Consider the following 19,536-nt stretch of genomic DNA (forward strand, 5'->3'; position numbering starts at 1 on the left):
TATCCCTGTCTAAGAATCAAATGAAGAGGTTGTTTTGAATAGTTCAAGTAATTAATAACTCAGTTTTGTTTTAAGTGTACTTAAGAGAACTTTGGATATTCAGTGATTTTATATATTGCCGACTGGGAGTTATATAATTTCTCAGAGCTCGGATATTATTCAAGTGTAACAGATTTATGTAAAAACAAACAGGTGAGTTTGGAACTCGGGAGGTTATGTAATTTGCCAGTCGTGATATATGATATATATTTTGGTGCCCAGACCAGGGACCATTATAATATATTTCTGGTGCCCAGATATTTGGGATTGAGCGAGTCTGTTTTAAATATTGGTGATATCAGGGCTGTGTTTTTATTAAAGGTTTGAACAATTCAGTGTTGATAGGATTCTGTGTATTGATAGGATATATTTTTTTTGAGAGGTAGTTTTTTTTTTTTTTTTTTTTTTGTAAAAGTACAAGATGGCCCAATTTAATATCAAAAGGGCTTTGGAAAACCAAGATGTTCAGGAACAGAAGCTAATTTAACTAAAGCTCAGTGGCTCTATTTTAATCACATGTGGTGGCCAAGCGACGAGTGGAATGATTAAAGCTCAAATCAAGTGTCTAGCCTTAGAAGGATTGATAAACTCGGGAAAGTTGTCAGAAGAAAATATTGTAGCAGCTCGTGAACTGTTAGAGGAAGCCGAAGCAGAATTCGTAGCGAAGCAAGTATCAGCTGACCTAGGAACAGAATGAATGAAAGCAGACAGGAATGTAGAGGCTGAGATTCGATGAATTGCAGTGGAAGAGAATTTGATTAAGTTGAAGATGATGGCAGAAGAGAGGGAAGAAGCCAGAGAGATAGCAAAAAATGCGAGGGAAATGGAAGGAAGAGAAATTGAAAGACGAGAAGAGAGAGAAGACAGGAAGAAGATGAGAGAAGACGGGAAGAAAAAGAGATAGAAGATGCGAGACATACAATGGAATTGGAACTGTTGAATGTTCTTGTAAAGTCAGCAACGCAGAGAGAGAGAGAGAGAGAGAGAGAGAGAGAGAGAGAGAGAGAGAGATGATCCCTGCTATGCACGATCCCATGTTTAATGTGACGAATGTCCAGAGGTTAATTCCAAAATTCACAGAAGATGCCTCCGATGAATTCTTTGATCATTTTGAAACGGTCGCATCAAGGAGGGAATGGCCAGAAGATAAATGGTCTGTGTTTTTGCAGAGTGTCTTGATTGGTAAAGAACGCAGTGTTTATCTTTCCTTATCTCAGGACCAGAGGAAGAAGTATCAAGAAGTAAAGAGGAGCATGCTGCAAGTGTATCAGATGATCCCTGAATATTATAATGAAAGATTCCGAAGTATGTGGAAGGACGAGAAAATTAATTTCCTGGATTACACTTATAAGGTACGACGATGTTTAGAGAGATGGATAGAGGCTGCTAACGTGAGGAAGATGGCTGATTTAGAAAAATGGTTAGTGCTAGAGAAATATTTACGAGGAATTTCGTGAACATATTCGAACGTGCTTGAGATAGAGAGAGTTGAAGACACTTGATAAAACCGCTTCGCTGTGTGAAGATTATAATATTATCAGTCGTAAGCCCTCCTTGGGCATGAAGTATCAACCGTCATTCCAATCACGTGTCAAATATTCGCCGAACCATGGAAACCAGCTCGGTAATAACTATCTAAATAAGTTCAATAGTTACAGCAGAAGTAGCACTGGTACTGTACCAAAGCAGAATGCAATAGTACCACAGCAAACAATCGTCGAATCGTCCTCCTTTAAGTATCGTGAAAGATGTGCAGAAGGTTAATATTGTCTGTTATAAGTGTGGCAAAGAGGCAATATCAGTAAGGAATGTTGATCCAACCAACGGAAAGCAGTCGCCAAAATGGTTAAGGATAATTCGACTTCACAGAATGCGAAGACGAAGAAACAATCGGGAAAGGACAAAGAGGAAAATAAACCCGCTTATGTTTACACGACGAACAGGAGAAACCCAAACTGTGGATGGCTTTAAACTATATTTAAGAAGGTATGCTAGCAGCAATAGATGGGATGAGCAAACCCCGGTCAAGATATTGCGAAACAGGTTATAACCATAGTGTGTTGACACAAGGTGTACACCCGTTGGTGGAACAGTCTCTTACAGGAAACTTGGTTATTTTGAAGGGAATAGGAAGTGAGGAGGTTACACCTATTTGACGTTTGAAACTGTCTTGTGAGTTAGTGACAGGTCATTTTGATTTTGCGTTGAAGAATTCATTGGCTGTCGAAGGAGTAGACATCCTGCTGGGTAATGAGGTTGGTGGAATGCTTTTTATGCCTTGTCCCATTGTAATGGGGAAACCATTGAAGTATAGTCCAACGACTGAACTCGAGAAGGATTACCCGTATCAGTTTCCTAGTTGTGTGACGACTGGGAGTATGACGAAGAAAGTGGCTGCTAAAGAAGAAAAAGAAACCGAAGGAGCGATGAACTTGGAGGATTTGTTTTCAGAAGAAAAGCATTCCCTTGATGGTACGCAAGAGAACTCCCGAGAGAGCCCGAGAGAAGAGGAACGACAGACAAGTGGACAAGAAGACAAAGAAGAAATGGACCTGGAAAAAATAGAAACCTCATCGTTAGAAGTAGGACAAGTGAATAGGAAAAGGCTAATAGGATTGCAACGGAAGGTTGCAACATTAACAAAATTATTGTACCATGTGGTGGATGAGACAGAGGCACAGCAATCTCCCACCTGTTATTATCTTAAAGACGGGTTGTTTATGAGGAAGCATAGACCCGCCAATATCTATGGGAATGCCGAATAGGAGATATACTATCAGATATTGATTCCCACATCATTGAGAAGACAGGAGATCACCATAGGGCATGAAACTGGCCATATAGGAATAAGGAAGACGACAGAGATGATTATGAAACACTTTTTCTGGCCTGGCATGCATAAGATCGTGAGCCAGTTTTGCTGTGCATGTCACGTTTGTCAGATGGCTGGAAAGTCAAACTAGTTCATTAAGAAAGCTCCCTTACACCCAATTGAAGTACAAGGAGAACCCTTCAGCAAGGTAATGATCGATATTGTGGGACTATTACCAAGGACGAAAAAGGTCACGAATATATGTTAACCTTGATGTTTCCAGTGACAAGATACCCAGAAACCATATCCGCCAGCAACATCAGTGCCAATATAATCGCCGAGAAGTTACTAGACTTCTTTACTAAAGCCTACCTGACACTTGCGCGCATTATGCCACGCACTGGCACGCATTGATGCGTGCCAGTGCGTGCCACATGGTGTTTTCCCCACACTGTTCACGACCAGTTCACTCCAGTTCGCGCATCGTTCACGCGACATTCACGCGACATTCATGCCATGGCACGAATTGGCACGCGTAGTTCATGAGAAGTTCATGACACGTTCACGCGAGTTCGCGTATCATTCCGCATCGTTTCCGCATCGTTCACGCCAGTTCACAAATTGGCCACTCCATATAAAAACGGGGCTTCTCCAACCCGAGGACATTCTTGGATTGGCTTCGGAAGAGACAACAATGCTTTCTGTCAGAGACACCATTGCATTGAGGAGAAGAAACGTATCTTTTTCGTTTGTATTTTTTGTTGCCCTTTATTCTTGTTTCAATAAGAGAGCATTTGATTTACATATAAATAGCAGACATAAAATATGTACAAGTATTAAGAAAGCATTTTATTATAACATTAAAAGCAGCAAACATGAAAAGTTTTTATGCTGTTGATTTTAAGGTAATAGAGAAAAAAGTGTGTTGAAATAAGAAATCATTTTATTTTTACATTAAAACAGCAAACAGAAAAAATTTGTTTTGCTCTTCATTTCAAGGTAATAAAGAAGAATAAGTATGTTGATGAAATAAAACATCATTTTATTTTTACATTCAAACAGCAAACTTAAAAATTTCTTGGGTTTATTTTTCAGTTCATTTTTATTTAAAACAAAAGTTTTGGCTCTTGATTGGTAATAGAGGAAAATAAGTGTGTGCATGAAATAAGACATCATTTTATTTTTACATTCAAACAGCAAATATAAACAATTATTAGGTTTATATTTTTCTTTCCTTTTCATTAATTTTTTCGTTTCCTTTTTGTTTCTCTTCGTTATAAAGTTATAGAAATAGTTTGAAATAAGATATCATTTTTTTTTCACATTAAAACAGCAAATATAAAAATTTATTAGGTTTATTTTTCTTTCCTTTTCATTAATTTTTTCGTTTCCTTTTTGTTTCTCTTCATTATAAAGTTATAGAAATAGTATTTAAATAAGATATAATTTTTTTTCACATTAAAACAGCAAATATAAACATTTATTAGGTTTATTTTTCTTTCCTTTTCATTAATTTTTTCGTTTCCTTTTTGTTTCTCTTCATTATAAAGTTATAGAAATAGTTTGAAATAAGATATCATTTTTTTTCACATTAAAACAGCAAATGTAAAACTTTATTAGGTTTATTTTTCTTTCCTTTTCATTAATTTTTTCGTTTCCTTTTTGTTTCTCTTCATTATAAAGTTCACGCCACTTCCCGCATCGTTCACTCCAGTTCCCGCACTGTTCACTCCAGTTCACTCCAGTTGGCGCATCGTTCACGACTATTTCACGACTATTTTGTGCGTGCCAATGCGTGCCACAAACTTTAAACATTTCAAAGTTCTGGGCACGCATGGCACGCATTGGTGCGCTCTGGCACACGAGTTCCAGCACTGTTCACGACATTTTCACGACTCGTTCACGCGAGTTCGCGCATCAATGCGTGCCAGTGCGTGCCACGAATGCGTGCAAGTGTCAGGTACCCTTAAGTTTGATATTACCGAAATTGTTCAGAGTAACCAAGGAACAAATTTTACATCAAAATTGTTTCAGGATGTAATGAAACTGTTGGATGTGAAACAACAACTATCCACTGCTTATCACCCGGAGACCCAAGGTGCATTAGAGAGGTTTCATCAAACTCTGAAGATTATGTTAATGAAGTTCTGCAACTAAACAGGGAATGAATGGGACATCAGACTACTGTTGATGTTATTTAAGGTACGTAATGCTTATCAAGAAAGCATGGGATGTAGCCCAAATGCAAAAGGAATTATTCTACTTATACACAGTGTGCACACACATACATACATACATATATATATATATATATATATATATATATATATATATATATATATATATATATATATATATACATACATATACATATATATGCACATATATATGCATATATATGTCCCATGTCAACAGATAATGAGACATCGGAACATGGGTTTTTTTCACTTTATTACAAAAGTGAATACACTGTACAGCTAACACTCTCAGGTGAGTGCCTTGTCTAAGAGAACGCACAAAGGCTACTATCTCCCCTTGCAAGCAAGATGAAATCTTGCTACAACAACATGCTGAATTATTAGGTTTTGTGGAATTCTCATCATTACAGCATTCACTTTCCTTGACGTACAACACATATCTTCATACAAGGATTAGGACATTACTCCCCCCCCCCAAAAGCTCCTCATTACGGGAGGAGGTGCGCACTCACCCTCACTACTCTATGTTATATGGAGGACACTCCGACCCAGAGTAGGCATGGCATGTACTAAACAGAAATGCAACATAAAATATATATAGAAATCACCCAAAAATAACACATCCACAAAAGAAAAAATTAAAAAAAGAAAAAATTAAATTTGCATGTAAAAATGTACACAATGCAATATAGATAATTCCTCTCATTTCTTCGTATGACCTCTGCCACTAAAATACAGAATAACCAAAGTGAAAAAAATCATATCAACATCAGTATTACAAAACCTCATCAATAACCTCCCTCTGGTTGTGGGCAATACGGGCTTTATGGGAGGGACAGGGGTAGAAATAGATATTCCTTCATCCCTCGATTTTACTTGGCCGGGTTTATGGCATAATTTCGCAACACAACTCATCACCACCGTTTCGCCATTTTTAAAAAATCATTACTACACTTGCACTTGCAACTATTAACCGGTGGCCACTAGCCATTTTCCGGAGAAAATCATTCATCTTCCCTCCCCTCTCTTGTAACATTAAGTATAAGTTATTCACATCTACGCCTCTATCACTGCCTTTCCACAAGGCTGAACTTTAATCCCGCAGCCACTTTCCCTTCGGGAACCACCCCGGCCCCAGCAACCAGGAATCATATAAATACATGAATAATACAGCATACGCCTGACGGATCTCACCTTACCTGTTTAACCTCTGATTGTTTTTAGGTTCACTCAACAGTATGCCATACGTATTGCCGCACTCAGCAAAATTACCACAACACTTTACGTATACATTAAGCATCAACATAAGAACACATTGTTATCATCAAGTTTATTTAAAACACGTCAAAAGAAGAAAGGAGGTCTGTTCAAACAACAACAGCAAAGGAAAAATAAATTCTACTCATGAACTCGAGGAATGTCACGTATGCAGGGGAAGGGAGGAACACTGATTGACACTTTTGAAAACTACCTCTTCAGGCACCACATGTATGTGTGCCTGATGATGTTCAGACACTGCGCCATTAATAATACTTTGTATCACTACAGTGTTAAATTTAACCAGCTTTACTCGGTATGGACCCAAATACGCTGGGTCTAGTTTGTGTTTCCTAGGTTGTAATTGTTTCAAATACACACGATTGCCCACAAATACTTTTACCAGAGCAGATCATACTTAGACCTGTGTTTTTCATTAGCTCTTTTCAAAAACCTTTCAGTGGTGTTCATTACTCTCCTCAATAGATTTAGTAAATATATACAGTATTGCTCAGTTGAATAATTTGGCAACTGTTGTGAATTAATCAGGACCGTATATGGTAACACAGGATCCTGTCCATACACTACAAAGAAAGGTGTGTCCCTGAGTGAAGCATTATATGCAATGTTCAAAGCTAGCTCAGCTGTAGGAAGCATGTCGTGCCAATGAAGGGGGTCATCAGCCACTAAGTAACGTAAAATTCAAACTACTTCCCTATTATGTGATTCCACTAAGCAATTAGCTGAAGGCCTATATGCAGTCACTGAAAAGTGTTCAATTTTCATCAAGTCCATGACCAATTTCACCACCTTATTTATGAACTCGAGACCATTATCACTTATCAAAATTTTTGGGCAACCAAACCTAGTAATGAAAGAGCACAGCACCTGTACCAATGAATTTGTTGATTTATCCAACATTGCGTAAGTATGAGTGTACCAAGTCAATGCCTCCACAAATACACATACTGTATATATTTGTTGGGTTAAATCAGTAGGAAATGGTCCTTCCACATCCATATGCACCCTATAAAACTTGATAGGAATCACAGGCCACTTTCTGGCTTCCAGTACAGTGTTTGTATGTTCTTTGAAACAGTTACAAGCATGACAACCTTTTATATATTTTTTTATAGATTTATTCATTCCTAACCAAAAGGATTCATGTGCTCTCCTTAATGTTCTATCAATCCATAAATGCCTTGCATATGGACTGCATGTACAATGTGGATGGCTATTAATTAAAGAGGGAGGAAGAACTACCCGTACACAAAATTCCCCATCCCTCGTCTCATAAACACAATATAAGATAACATTTTCTATAAAAAAAATTCTATCAAGATACATTCAGAAATGACAGATAACTCTCCGATTCCCCTTTAATCCCTGCTCGCACTCTTTCCATCCATTCCTTTTTTTTTTTTTGTCTCAACCTCCCAAGTCAATCAGACCTGCATCATCAGGGCATTCATTCTAGACACCCCTGGTCATGTCCTCGGCCACCCACATATATTCACCTTCACCGCTCCCATCTCTCTCTCTCTCTCTCTCTCTCTCTCTCTCTCTCTCTCCGCTCCCATTTTCTGATTGCTCCTTGGAAGAATTCACATCCTTTTCTCTATTTTCTCTATTTTGATGGGGGTCTTCACTATATTGGTTACGTTCTTCGTTCCTCTTTTGTGCCCTAGTTGTTACTCCTATTACTACACCTCTAGAGAGGGTATCAGCTACCTTGTTAGGTTTACCTTCTATGTGGTGAAATCCCTTTATATTAAACTGCATCTTTATAATACAAATCACGTAAGGGGGATGATCACTTTGCAACTCAATCGACTGACCTAATAAAAAAAACCAATGCCTCTCTAGAACCCTCAAAATAGCCAAAGCCTCTCGATCGAATGTACTATAATTCTTTTCTGGCCCTTTTAATGCCCTGGAAGCAAAACAAATGGATCGCTCTCTACCTTTATCATCTCGTTGAGAAACTTCACCACCAATAGCTAAGTTACTCGCATCTGTTGTCACTGAAAACGGGCGATCAAATCTAGGATATGCGAGTAAGTCATTGCTAGTTAAGGCAGCTTTCAAATGGTTAAAGGCCCTTTCTTCTTTCAGTCCCCAATTTATTATTTTTTGTTTTTTTAAAGCATCTAAGGGTCTTGCTATCTCTCCGAAACCCCTTATGAATTTACAGTAATACCCAGCGAGCCCAAGGAACCCCGCTACTTCCTTAGGGGTACGTGGTCTGGGGAAATCTGTAATAGCTTTTACTTTACTGAGGAATGGTTGGATAGCTTCTGGGGTTATTATGTGACCTAAAAATTTGACCTGTTTACAGAAAAATTTGCAGTAATGCTTATTTGGAGAAGCAGGAGGCCTATCATCTTTGGAAGGGTAACAGATCAGATTTGACCTGGAATAACTATACTCAGCTTAGAGGTTTTGCTCAGAGGGTTTATGCTGCAACTGAAAAAGAATAAAATTTAACCATAAAAAAACCCCTTTCTGGTACAACCCAGGAGCATAAGTGGCGGACTACCCTTAAATCTGCACTCTTTTGTGTGGATGCAACAGTTCCTCCTTTACTTAAATCAGATGGCTCTGTCACTCACTATCCAAAGGAAAAGGCAACCCTTTTGGCAGATGTGTGTGACAGCAAGCAGAGTAATGAGAAACTCGAACTTCCTCATTCCTGTTTTCCTGAGGCTAAACTAACTTGTTTAGCTTTCTGATCTCGTAAAATTAAAGCTCTGTTGGTGGACCTTGATGCTTATGGAGGTGTAGATCTAAATGCATTTTCCTTTGTTTTCTATAAAGACTGCAGATTTCTTAACTGCAAAGTTATCTGTTATTTTGTATAAGTAAGCAAAAAAAGGAGATTTTAGCACTTGTTGGAGAATTGGTAATGTTACTCCTCTATGTAAATGTGTTTGTGGTAGCTCAAGTCCAATTGATTACCGCCCAATTTCCATAACTCCCATATTATCTGAAGTTTTTGAACGTCTTTTGGCAAAACGTCTAAATAGGTTTGCTGAAGGTAATCATCTGTTCCTAAGTTTGCAATTTGGTTTTTGTAAAGGTCCTGGAGCATGTGATGCCCTTCTTACAATCTCCAATGCTGTACAGAAATCCCTTGATTGTGGTCAGGAAGTTCGTATCATTGGCCTTGATTTTAGTGCTGCCTTAGACCGTGTTAATCATGAGGCCCTTATTTTCAAACTCAAACAGTTGGGAGTGGGTGGGTCATTTCTTAACATCATTATTGATTTTTTAAGTAATAGATCGCAAGGCGTTGTTGTTGATGTGCACAATAGTGAATATAGAAATGTGATATCTGGTGTTCCTCCGGGTTGTGTTCTTGTCCCATTACTTTTCATACTATATACACATAACGTGGTTTGGTCTAGAAAACCAGCTTGTTGCATATGCAGATGATGCTACTCTCTTTGTATCAATTCCATCTCCTGAATGTAGATATGGGGTTGCTGAATCCCTTAATAGAGATCTAGCTAAAACTAGTGCACGGTGCAAATTATGGGGTATGAATTTGAATCCTAACAAAACTCAAAGTATGATTGTAAGTAGGTCAAGGACCGTGGCTCCTCAACATTCGGATCCCAGCATTGATTATTTATCTTTAACTTTGTATGACTTAAAATTCTAGGTGTGAATACAGGCTGTAAAAGCTTTATTCTTCTTTATTTCCCACAGTTTACAAATTCTCCTTTTAGCTTATACAATTTAATCATGCAACTATCTTCCCAATCCCTTGGCATTCTTTCTACATCCAAGATCTTTTCCAATAATGTAATGCACCAGCTTATTCATTGTCAATTATTTCTATTGTTTTCTTTGATTTTCATGGAGCTTAAGTAATTTTCCTTTTCTTATATCATTCTCAACTTCATTCTCTTTGATTTTTGCTATTGGTCATTCTACTAGAAGAACATTTTCCAGTTCTTCACACTCATACTCAGTATTTAACTGTTGTGAAAAGTAGTCTTTCCGTCTTCTCTTGACTTCCTCTTCCTCACTGAAGATATTTCCAGTTTCCTGCCCCTCTTTTCTTCTTGCTGCTGTAAATCTGTAAGTAATATTTTCTCCCTCCGTTGTTCCAACCCTCTTATTGTTATGTATTTGTACTGTAATACATATGCACTACGGGTATTAAGAGTCATGTTGCACAGAATTGTATTGATAGAACATGTTTTAGCATGGTTTCTAAGTGTAGTAGCGTAAGGATTTAATCATTTATCAACTGTCTCAAAGACAGGTGCGATTCTTCTTACTTTTATTTGTATCACAGTAGGATCCAGTATTTTGAGTGATGCTCATTTGCTATTTCGTATCTTTTTTTTTTTTTACAAGAGTTTGTTTACATCGATGTTCTCAGTCGAGAGTCACAAGCCATTCAGAGCTGTAGCAGTAATGTTGCTTAAGAGAAATAAAAGGATTTTATAATACAGCAGACTTTACTTTTATCAACCATAATCGGCGACATCAGATGAGATGTGGAATATCACACTAATAAACGAATATTATTCCAGGTGAGTGAGCTGATATCAAGTAAATGTAATGTGGGCCAAACATTACACTAATAACACTGTCTTGGCTTTTCTCTTTGAAATTGCTACCTTTCTCTTTGTTTCCCTCTTGATCTGTCTCTATTCCTCACTAGTAGGGTAGTTATTATCCTCTTCCCACCTTCTTCTGGCTATACTCGTTTCCTTCACAGCTGTTTGAACTTCTTCATTCCACCACCATGTTTCTTTTTCCTGGTGTTGCTCACAACTCGTTTATACCTCCAGAGCTGCTTACACCGCAAGCTCTTCAGACGATTCTGATATTCCATTTACATATCTCTCTTCTCTGGCTCTTTCCACTTTACTTCGGAACTCTATTATCGTCTCTCCCTTCAGTTTCCAGGTTACGATGTTCCTATCCTCGGCGGTCGTTCTTTATCTTATTACTTTCAACATGAAATTTCTTACCACCAGTTTATGCCAGAAAACATTATCAATTTGTATCTCCTTTTGTCCACTTACGAGTATATAAGTTACCATATGACTTCTCCTTTTCTCAAACTCTGTATTCAAGACTATTATGTTCATAGCATTTACTGATGCTAACAATCCTTCATTTTCAAGGTGTCTTCTTCCAAAACCTCGTCCTCCATATAGCATATTCTTTCAAAGCCATCAGAACTCTACCTAGATGGGCATTCATGGCCCCAGGTAACACTAATATTTCACTTCTTGGATCTCTTTCTAAATAATCTTCTCTTCACTACACCCTTGTTGAGGGTCGTATGTCGAGATGATAAGCCATATCTTTCACCAAATTTAAGCCCACCAACCTGTCACTGGTACGTTAGACCTCTGTGACATCCTCCAGTAAATATGAACGGAGTATAATCCCTTCCTCATTTTTCCTTGTATCTTCCCCTGCTTTGTAAACATTATAACCTTCCCAAAGCTTTCTTACCCTTTCCCACTTCTATTTTGCCTTTTGCATACATAGAATAATAATTTTCCTTCTTTGCATGACATCAACCAACTCTCTTCCCTTTCCTGTGAGGTTATTAATATTTCAATTTTCAAATGTAATCTTTCCTTTTATATATATATATATATATATATATATATATATATATATATATATATATATATATATATATATATATATATATATATTGTTAAGTTGTTTGACTTTGAAACAACCTAGATTCAATTTTTATTTTTAACTGCCCTCTTTTTCTTTGTCAATGTGGGTGTCTTATTTACTTTTGACACGTTGTGAGTGACAAGATTTAGTCAGGTTTGGGAAGCCAGATGGACCGTTTCTCGTGATGCAGTCGAGGAAGAGCAGCAGGCACAGCTTTGGAGTATCTCCTAGTTGATGGTGACTTGTCCTCAACCTCGCCCTCGAAGTCGAGATGGTTTTTGAAGAGTTATTCTTCCGTGGCAGCAAAGTGGCTGTCGTTTCGACACTGTCGTGGACGTTCCCGTAGTGTTCGATGGTCGTCCTCAAGGATTATGGGTTGTGTTTATGAATGTTTATATGTTGGAAGAGCCAGTGCATGGGCTCGTATTTATTATTTGTTTAATAATGAGAAGTTTCTCTTATTAATTTCTCATCGCTGCTGCTTACTGTGTTTTTTTTTTTTTTTTGTTGATGACTATTGTTAATTGTGTTTTTTATTTAATTTGAATTTCAGTAAATTGTATTTGTGATTTTAAAAATTAACTGTTTTTGTGGTAACGATCATTTATGTCACTGTGCTTCCCATTACCTGTACTCATTGTAATTATTGTATATACTTGTAATTATAGTATAATTTTTGTATACTGAGCTAGGCTTAGGTACTTTAGTATTATCTTTTATACCCACCCCTTTGGTTGTTGTAGTCCATCGGTTCATTCCAGTCCCAATTCTTGTAGTATTTTAAAAGAACCTGTTGAACCATTAAGGCGGTTCATAACATATATATATATATATATATATATATATATATATATATATATATATATATATATATATATATACAGTATATATAAATTATGAAGATTAGGATCCACTTTGATAAGGGGAATTATTGTAAGATATTCCCAATATGCCCTACCACACAAAGTAACGGTCATCTTAACAGCTAACATAATCATAAAGTGAGCCTTTTAGTTCCATAAAACGCATGCTCTTGTGTGTAGATGAACGCTCGACATTTGTGTATTGTCAGGGTGGTAGGAGGGTGCCCATAGTTCTAACGACCTTATTAATAGTCAATTGAAAAGTTCAAATGTAATTTTTCATTAATTACATAAAGCAGATGGTACAGTTGGACGGAGGAATTCCTGGCACACATTCTGAGGAAGTGCAACCTGTCACGCTTACTGCGTAGTGAGTAACCAAACAGATAGTATAGGGAGAGATGGTAGAGGTGGCGGGTGGGGCTAAACAAGAATTCGCCACGCAGTAACTGTAACAAAGTGTATTTCCTCAGAGAGAGGTGTGCCAAGAATTCACATGTCCAACTGTGCATTGATTCAAAATGTTAAGGAAGTAGTTTGGCTCTATTTTTATGCTACATTTACATCAAAATCATCAGGAGTGTTAGATTCTATAACCTAATTACGAATTTGTGTCAAAGTACTTATCTACCATCTCCCAAATACTACTATATTACACTACAGCACAAACATATGTTTTAAAACATATTGGTAATTCATCAAATACAACCGTGAAGCTATGCATACTGTAGGGAGTAGTCTAAGCTTGAATTAATGTTTAGAAATAAAAGCAATGTAGGTCTGCTTCCTAAATTCTTGTTATAAAATGTTCCGATCAAAATCAGTACATTTCATAACAAGAATATTAGGAAGCAGGCCTACAATGAAAATGTCAAGAGAAGTTCCTTTATGATGGAGAATGACATGAAAAAAAAAACACACACACTCCAATTATCTTTAAAATGAGATAAAAGCATCAATATCACATTGTATCTGTCCCCAAATAAGATAACCGGACCAGTGCAGTAAAATGGGCACTACCTTCAGCCCCCTAAAATTAATTGACGAATTAAATTTGTATTACTAATCAAGATTTGTTTTAACAAGTGAGATTAATTCACGTTGAGAAGTAGACAATATTATAATATTTGCTTTCTTTCAAGTCTTATTAGTTAAAGTAAGACTAAATTCGACTAAAATCCACTTTAACAGTCATAGACTAACTTGTAATCTCACGGGACTGACAAAGCTTTCTAAATAAGTTCTTTATTTATTCATTTCTACGAAGTGGCTCGGGAATATCTATAACTTTCAACTGAGACAGGTTAAAATGTGCTCGATAGCATATGGAGTTGTACCTGAACAGGTATACTTCTTAAGGTATCCAAAAGGAGCTACAGAGTTTCCTTCCACAGGTTTAGTGCCGCATATTAACAAACAGCAAATATTCCCGAGACCCTTTTATTTCTAGAAACAAGCAGCAAAATTAGCACACATACTACATGGGGATTGCTCTTTTGATGAAATCTGTTAGGAACCTCAAAATTCCTGATGGTGGCCATTTTTCAAGCTGGACTAGAATGAATATAAAAAAATACTACATTTTGCAATAAAGTCGCAAAGATTTATCTGTATTGAATGATCTTTGTATTACATAAATTTTTCACATCTAGAATCCGAATTTGGAACCATGAACTTACTCACTGGTTTCCTTGTACAAACAGAGCGGATGTCAATGCACAACCTGGGTACACTGGATGGCACTGCTGCTTTGAAACCCAGCATACGGTTCAGTATCAGCTGAATAATCATTAAGAGTATCTAATTAGTTATTTCAGTGTCCAAAATGGTGTTTAATAAGTCCCTCATCAGTTAGCTACTGTAGATTAAATGTAGTTGAACATAGATATTAAGTTAGAATTGACAGAGTGTGACAGCATGGAGAGCCAAGCCAAGGGTAAAGGGAATTTGCACTGCTTTGCAACTAGTTTCCTGGATGGTGTTCAGATCACGAGACTTAAATGATGCTGAATGAACAATCAAGTTAGGTATAGGACATATATTTTTATTCCTCGGCGTCGTCGTATCCTTTTTGTGCATGATTATGATCAAGGTGGTGAAGGGATAACGCCTCGGCCCTGATTAATTGAATACAGATAATTTTCCTATTGTGATACCTTGAATAGCATTCACCAAGATGGATAATACAGATCCAGGACTGTCTAATTTCCAAAATTATAGAAGCAATTGTTGTCTTTTCCAGAAGAGTGAAGAGCCCAAGTCACTTACACAACGACCATAAGAGCATGAGGACTACACCATAATTGTGATTGATATTGTCCTCTTCTACACAATTAATGAGAAGCCTCTTGTTCTGGATCCAGACAGACTTTAAGATGGCGGGAAAACTAAAAAAAAAAAAACTCTGAGCAAGAACTAGGTACCGTATCACCAATGTTGTTACCTTTTGTTAAACAACACATGACAAAGAAGCCTCATCCTCTGAACTCCGACAAGTTATGATGATGAACCTTAATAACAGATTTTATAATGTGACAAAACTTTAAATGATGGAAACTTCTTGCAAGACTCAACAGTGAAAATGTCGTTAGACATGAGCTCAAATAACATTTTGCATGTTTGACAGACCTGTACAGTAGAGAGAGGATGTATCCCAGAACCACTAAGAGACTGGGGCAGGAACGTGCAACCAAAGAAGATTCCACCCACAGGCATTCTCAGAGTTAGTCACATATCTTGTGGCAACGGCCAGATCTGGTGAGGATCTTCATATTCTTCCAAAAAGATGCTATCCTTGTCTTGTCAGATGCATCTGACTATTATGGTAAAGATATTATCGTTGGGAAAACTGCTAACATCTTACAAAGACACATGCAACAAATATTCTGACCTATTCTTTACACATTCTCCTCTTTCCTCATACGTATAGCAATACTAAGGTAGCCAAGAAAATTATTCTTCACTGAATGGATAAACAACTGCACTGTAATTGTTTAGTGACTACTTTCCACTTGGTAAGGGTAGAAGAGACTCTTTAGCTATGGTAAGCAACTCTTCTAAAAGAATGACACTCCAAAATCAAACTAATGGAAACTCCAAATCAATCAATCAATCTCTAGTCTTGGGTAGTACAGTGACCTCTGTACCTCAGTACCATGGTGCTCCACTGTCTTGGACAGAGTTCTCATGCTTGAGGGAACACCCAGGCACTCTATTTTATCTGTTTCCTTATTTCCTTTCCACACTGGGCTATTTTCCCTTTTGGAGCCCTTGAGCTTATAGCATTCCGTTTTTCAACTAGAGTTGTAGCTTACATAGTAGTAATGATAATAATTACGAAGATGTTTGTGGTCATAATGTACGACAGATCCAGAACAGCTAAAGGTGTTGATGATGGGAGGTAGGACATGTTTGTTCAGAAGCTGAGGCCATACAAAGCCATGGTCTTGACCCAAGCAGCACTGGAATAGGATGTGAAGTGTGGCGCTTACCCTGTGGACTGCATCTGGAGACAGGGAAAAGTAAGTCAACCAGAAACATAGACTTATGCCAACTGGGCTGGACCAGAAAGGAGATCAGTGGCAAATCGTTTGGACAGAGCTCCCATTCATTATAGAGTTGCCAGCAGCTGACCAACTGTGGATGCAAATCAGAATTCAGGATTCGATACAAATTCTACTGTTTTGGTCTGACCTGCACGATACTTTATAGCTGCAGAAGTGAGATTTAGAAGCATTGTATTATACTCATCCAGACAGCAAGAAAATGTGACAAACAAGTATAGGCCTATTGCTTACCAACAATATATCAAACAGATAGTGCCTAATTATGATACTGGGACTGGTATTATGGTACAAGGAAGTAAGTGAGTAGGTTCCAAATTCTGATTCTAAATTTACATGATGAAAAATATATGATTTGAAACCAAGATCATTCAACTATGACAAGTCTTTACGATTTTATTGAGATGGAATATTTCTGTGTATTCAATGGCACTCAGCTTGAAAAATTACCGCCATCTTCTACTTTTAGGTGGCTACCAAAGAGTAATCCCAAGGAGCATGTGTTCAAATGTTTGTGTGCTTCTTTCCAGAAATGAAAGATTGTTACAGTTATCTGCTTCACTAGTTCACGGTTCAGGGTCAGTCATGCTTATTCAGGTGAACATACTGTACACAGGTACACACGTTGGTGTGAAAACTAACTAATAGGGACAATGCACTAGTAAAATGAAAACTTACCTTCAACTTCCCTAAGAGAGGCAATGTAAAGAAGAAATTTCGTTGGTGAAAATTTTTAAAAGTTAGAGAATACACAATCAACAAGCAACAATGAGCATGAAACCAAATGCTTTTCAAAACTCTTGGGCTACTTTGCTTTAAATAACATCAACAGCAAAACAAGCCAATTTTGAAATCTTTTTCATCTTACATGTTTTTTTTTTTTTTTTTAAATGAGAAATCTTGAATATTACTAAGGGACAACTTAGGAAAAATTAATATAAAAATATCATGAAAATTCTAAAGCTAAAAGTAAAGATACATAAACTTAAATCATTACTTATATTCACGTGAAACTTTACAAAATATAACTGCGTGAATAGAAGAATGGCGACCAATACCAAATCTTTATGTTGAGAATAACAGTAGAATATAAAAACTACAAATTCAGATACCACACAAAAAGGCCTAATCTATGGGCCAAACCAGAAATTGTGCACTTTTGTTGCATCCTATTTTAACGTCTGATGTTACTAGCAGGTTCATAGGCCATAAGATTCAATTTTATCTTTCTATCCTTGGCATAACCTAGCTGGTAATTTTTACCAGAGCTTCTTTCAAGCGATGAGTCGGGCAAAAAGTAGATTGCATTTCTTGGAGTGGCAAAGTACCGTAAATGGTTGGATAAGTATGTATGGACATAACTGAAGCAAAAACAAATACCTTCTTTTGTTTATTCCCGGGAAAAGTCATTTGTTTTACCTGGTTATGTCTTAATGGATTTTACCTTTTTAGGAGGCAAAGTGCCACTCAGTTTAAAGGATTAAAGTCCACTCATAAATGGTAGAGGCAAGGGACAGTGACATTGCCCTATCAAGCAGGACAATGCCCTGGAGACTGACCATATATACATATGATCAGCGCCCAAGCCCCTTCTCCACCTAAGCTAGGACCAAGGAGAGTCAGGCAATGGTTGCTGATGACTCAGCAGATAGACCTATAGGCTCCCCAAGATCTCCCCCCCCCCCCCCCCCCCCCCCCCCCCTTTAGCTCACAAGAATGGTGAGGTTGCAGCGACCAATGGAACTAACGAGTTATAACGGAATTCAACCCCCGTTTGGCGATCATCAGTTAGGGACGTTACCACATAGGCCACCACAACCCTGTATGGGTAAAGGAGAAGACACAGACAGCGTCAGGTATAAACTGTTATGCAGTAAAAATGCTCAAAGCTGCCATCTGGCACCAACCAACGATGCACGGAGGTTCCATGTGGTTCGAACCAATTACCAAGAACCTATTTGTTATCGGTCTCTGGATGAAGATGTCCTGACACCCAATCCATACGGCCATGGCTGTGATGTAATTAATAGTAATATCTTGACCCACTGGATGCATCAGTAACCTGCGCCATGAGCATTGTTATAACTCACCTGCTGTAACTGCAGAAAGGTCACTAGTGGGGGGGGGGGGGTTTGACAGTGCATGTCGAAAGATTGTTCTGCAATGCACAATGGTTATGGGTGCGCAGACTACAACAACAATCAGAACACTGATAAGACCAAAATTGACTCTAGAGAAGGATGAACACTTACAAGCAATGCTAAAAGAAAATTTGTAAGAGATGCGTCATTATCGCAGTATAAATATCTATAAGAAAACAGCAACATTGTGGATACGATTTTCCGATTACAGTAATTATTATCATTTTATCTGACCATCTTCAATTCATTTTTTAGTGCTCATAAGAGGGTACAATTATAATAATTGTACCCTCTTATTTTTTATTTTTTATTTTTTTTTTATTTTTATTTTTTATTTTTGAAAATCACATGTTATAGGACATATGGTAAACATACAAGTTAAGTAAGCAAGACATATAAAGTTTTAATTTGTTGAATACTATTTTTTTTCCCAATGAAATTGTAAATAAATCAGGAAAAACGTCGTAAAAATTTATATGTTTTTTTCCAAGAATATACAAAATACAATAGTTTTTCGTTTTGGTCGTATCCCCACATACTTTATGATACTTATTCAACCATTTGAAACAACCTGGAACTCCAAGAAAAGTGTTCATAGATGACATATGTAAAACCATGAAATCTGCTTTTTGGCCAACCCATTGTCTACAAAAGCCTCTGGTAAAAATTACGTCAGGTTGTCCCAATAACAAATGAAATTGGTGTCTTATATGACATAGGAAGCTTCTGGTAACATCAAACTGAAGTTATGATTAAATTAAGAACATATTTTAATTTCCATGAACTACGTAATTAAATGAAAATACTAGAGGAATGATATCCCGATGAAAAACTAAGATATCGCTTTGCCAGCCTAATATGACAAATTGTATCTTGGATTTTTTTTTTTTTTTGGGGGGGGGCGTTTAACTAGTCCCTAATTCCGGTTTGGCCCACGAAGTATTTGGAACGCCATAATAGTGCTGCTTCGCCCCATAAAAATATTAGCCGATACAAACC

At 37.3% G+C, this 19,536-nt stretch overlaps 1 protein-coding gene across 1 annotated transcript in view; it reads right to left on the reverse strand.

Annotated features, from left to right (window-relative positions):
• LOC137632570 (uncharacterized) overlaps positions 1–19,536 on the reverse strand; it is a 261,407-nt gene that overhangs the window by 216,883 nt on the left and 24,988 nt on the right. The window lies entirely within an intron of this gene.

Source organism: Palaemon carinicauda, chromosome 41, assembly GCF_036898095.1.
Source record: "Palaemon carinicauda isolate YSFRI2023 chromosome 41, ASM3689809v2, whole genome shotgun sequence".
NCBI classification, from domain to species: domain Eukaryota; kingdom Metazoa; phylum Arthropoda; class Malacostraca; order Decapoda; family Palaemonidae; genus Palaemon; species Palaemon carinicauda.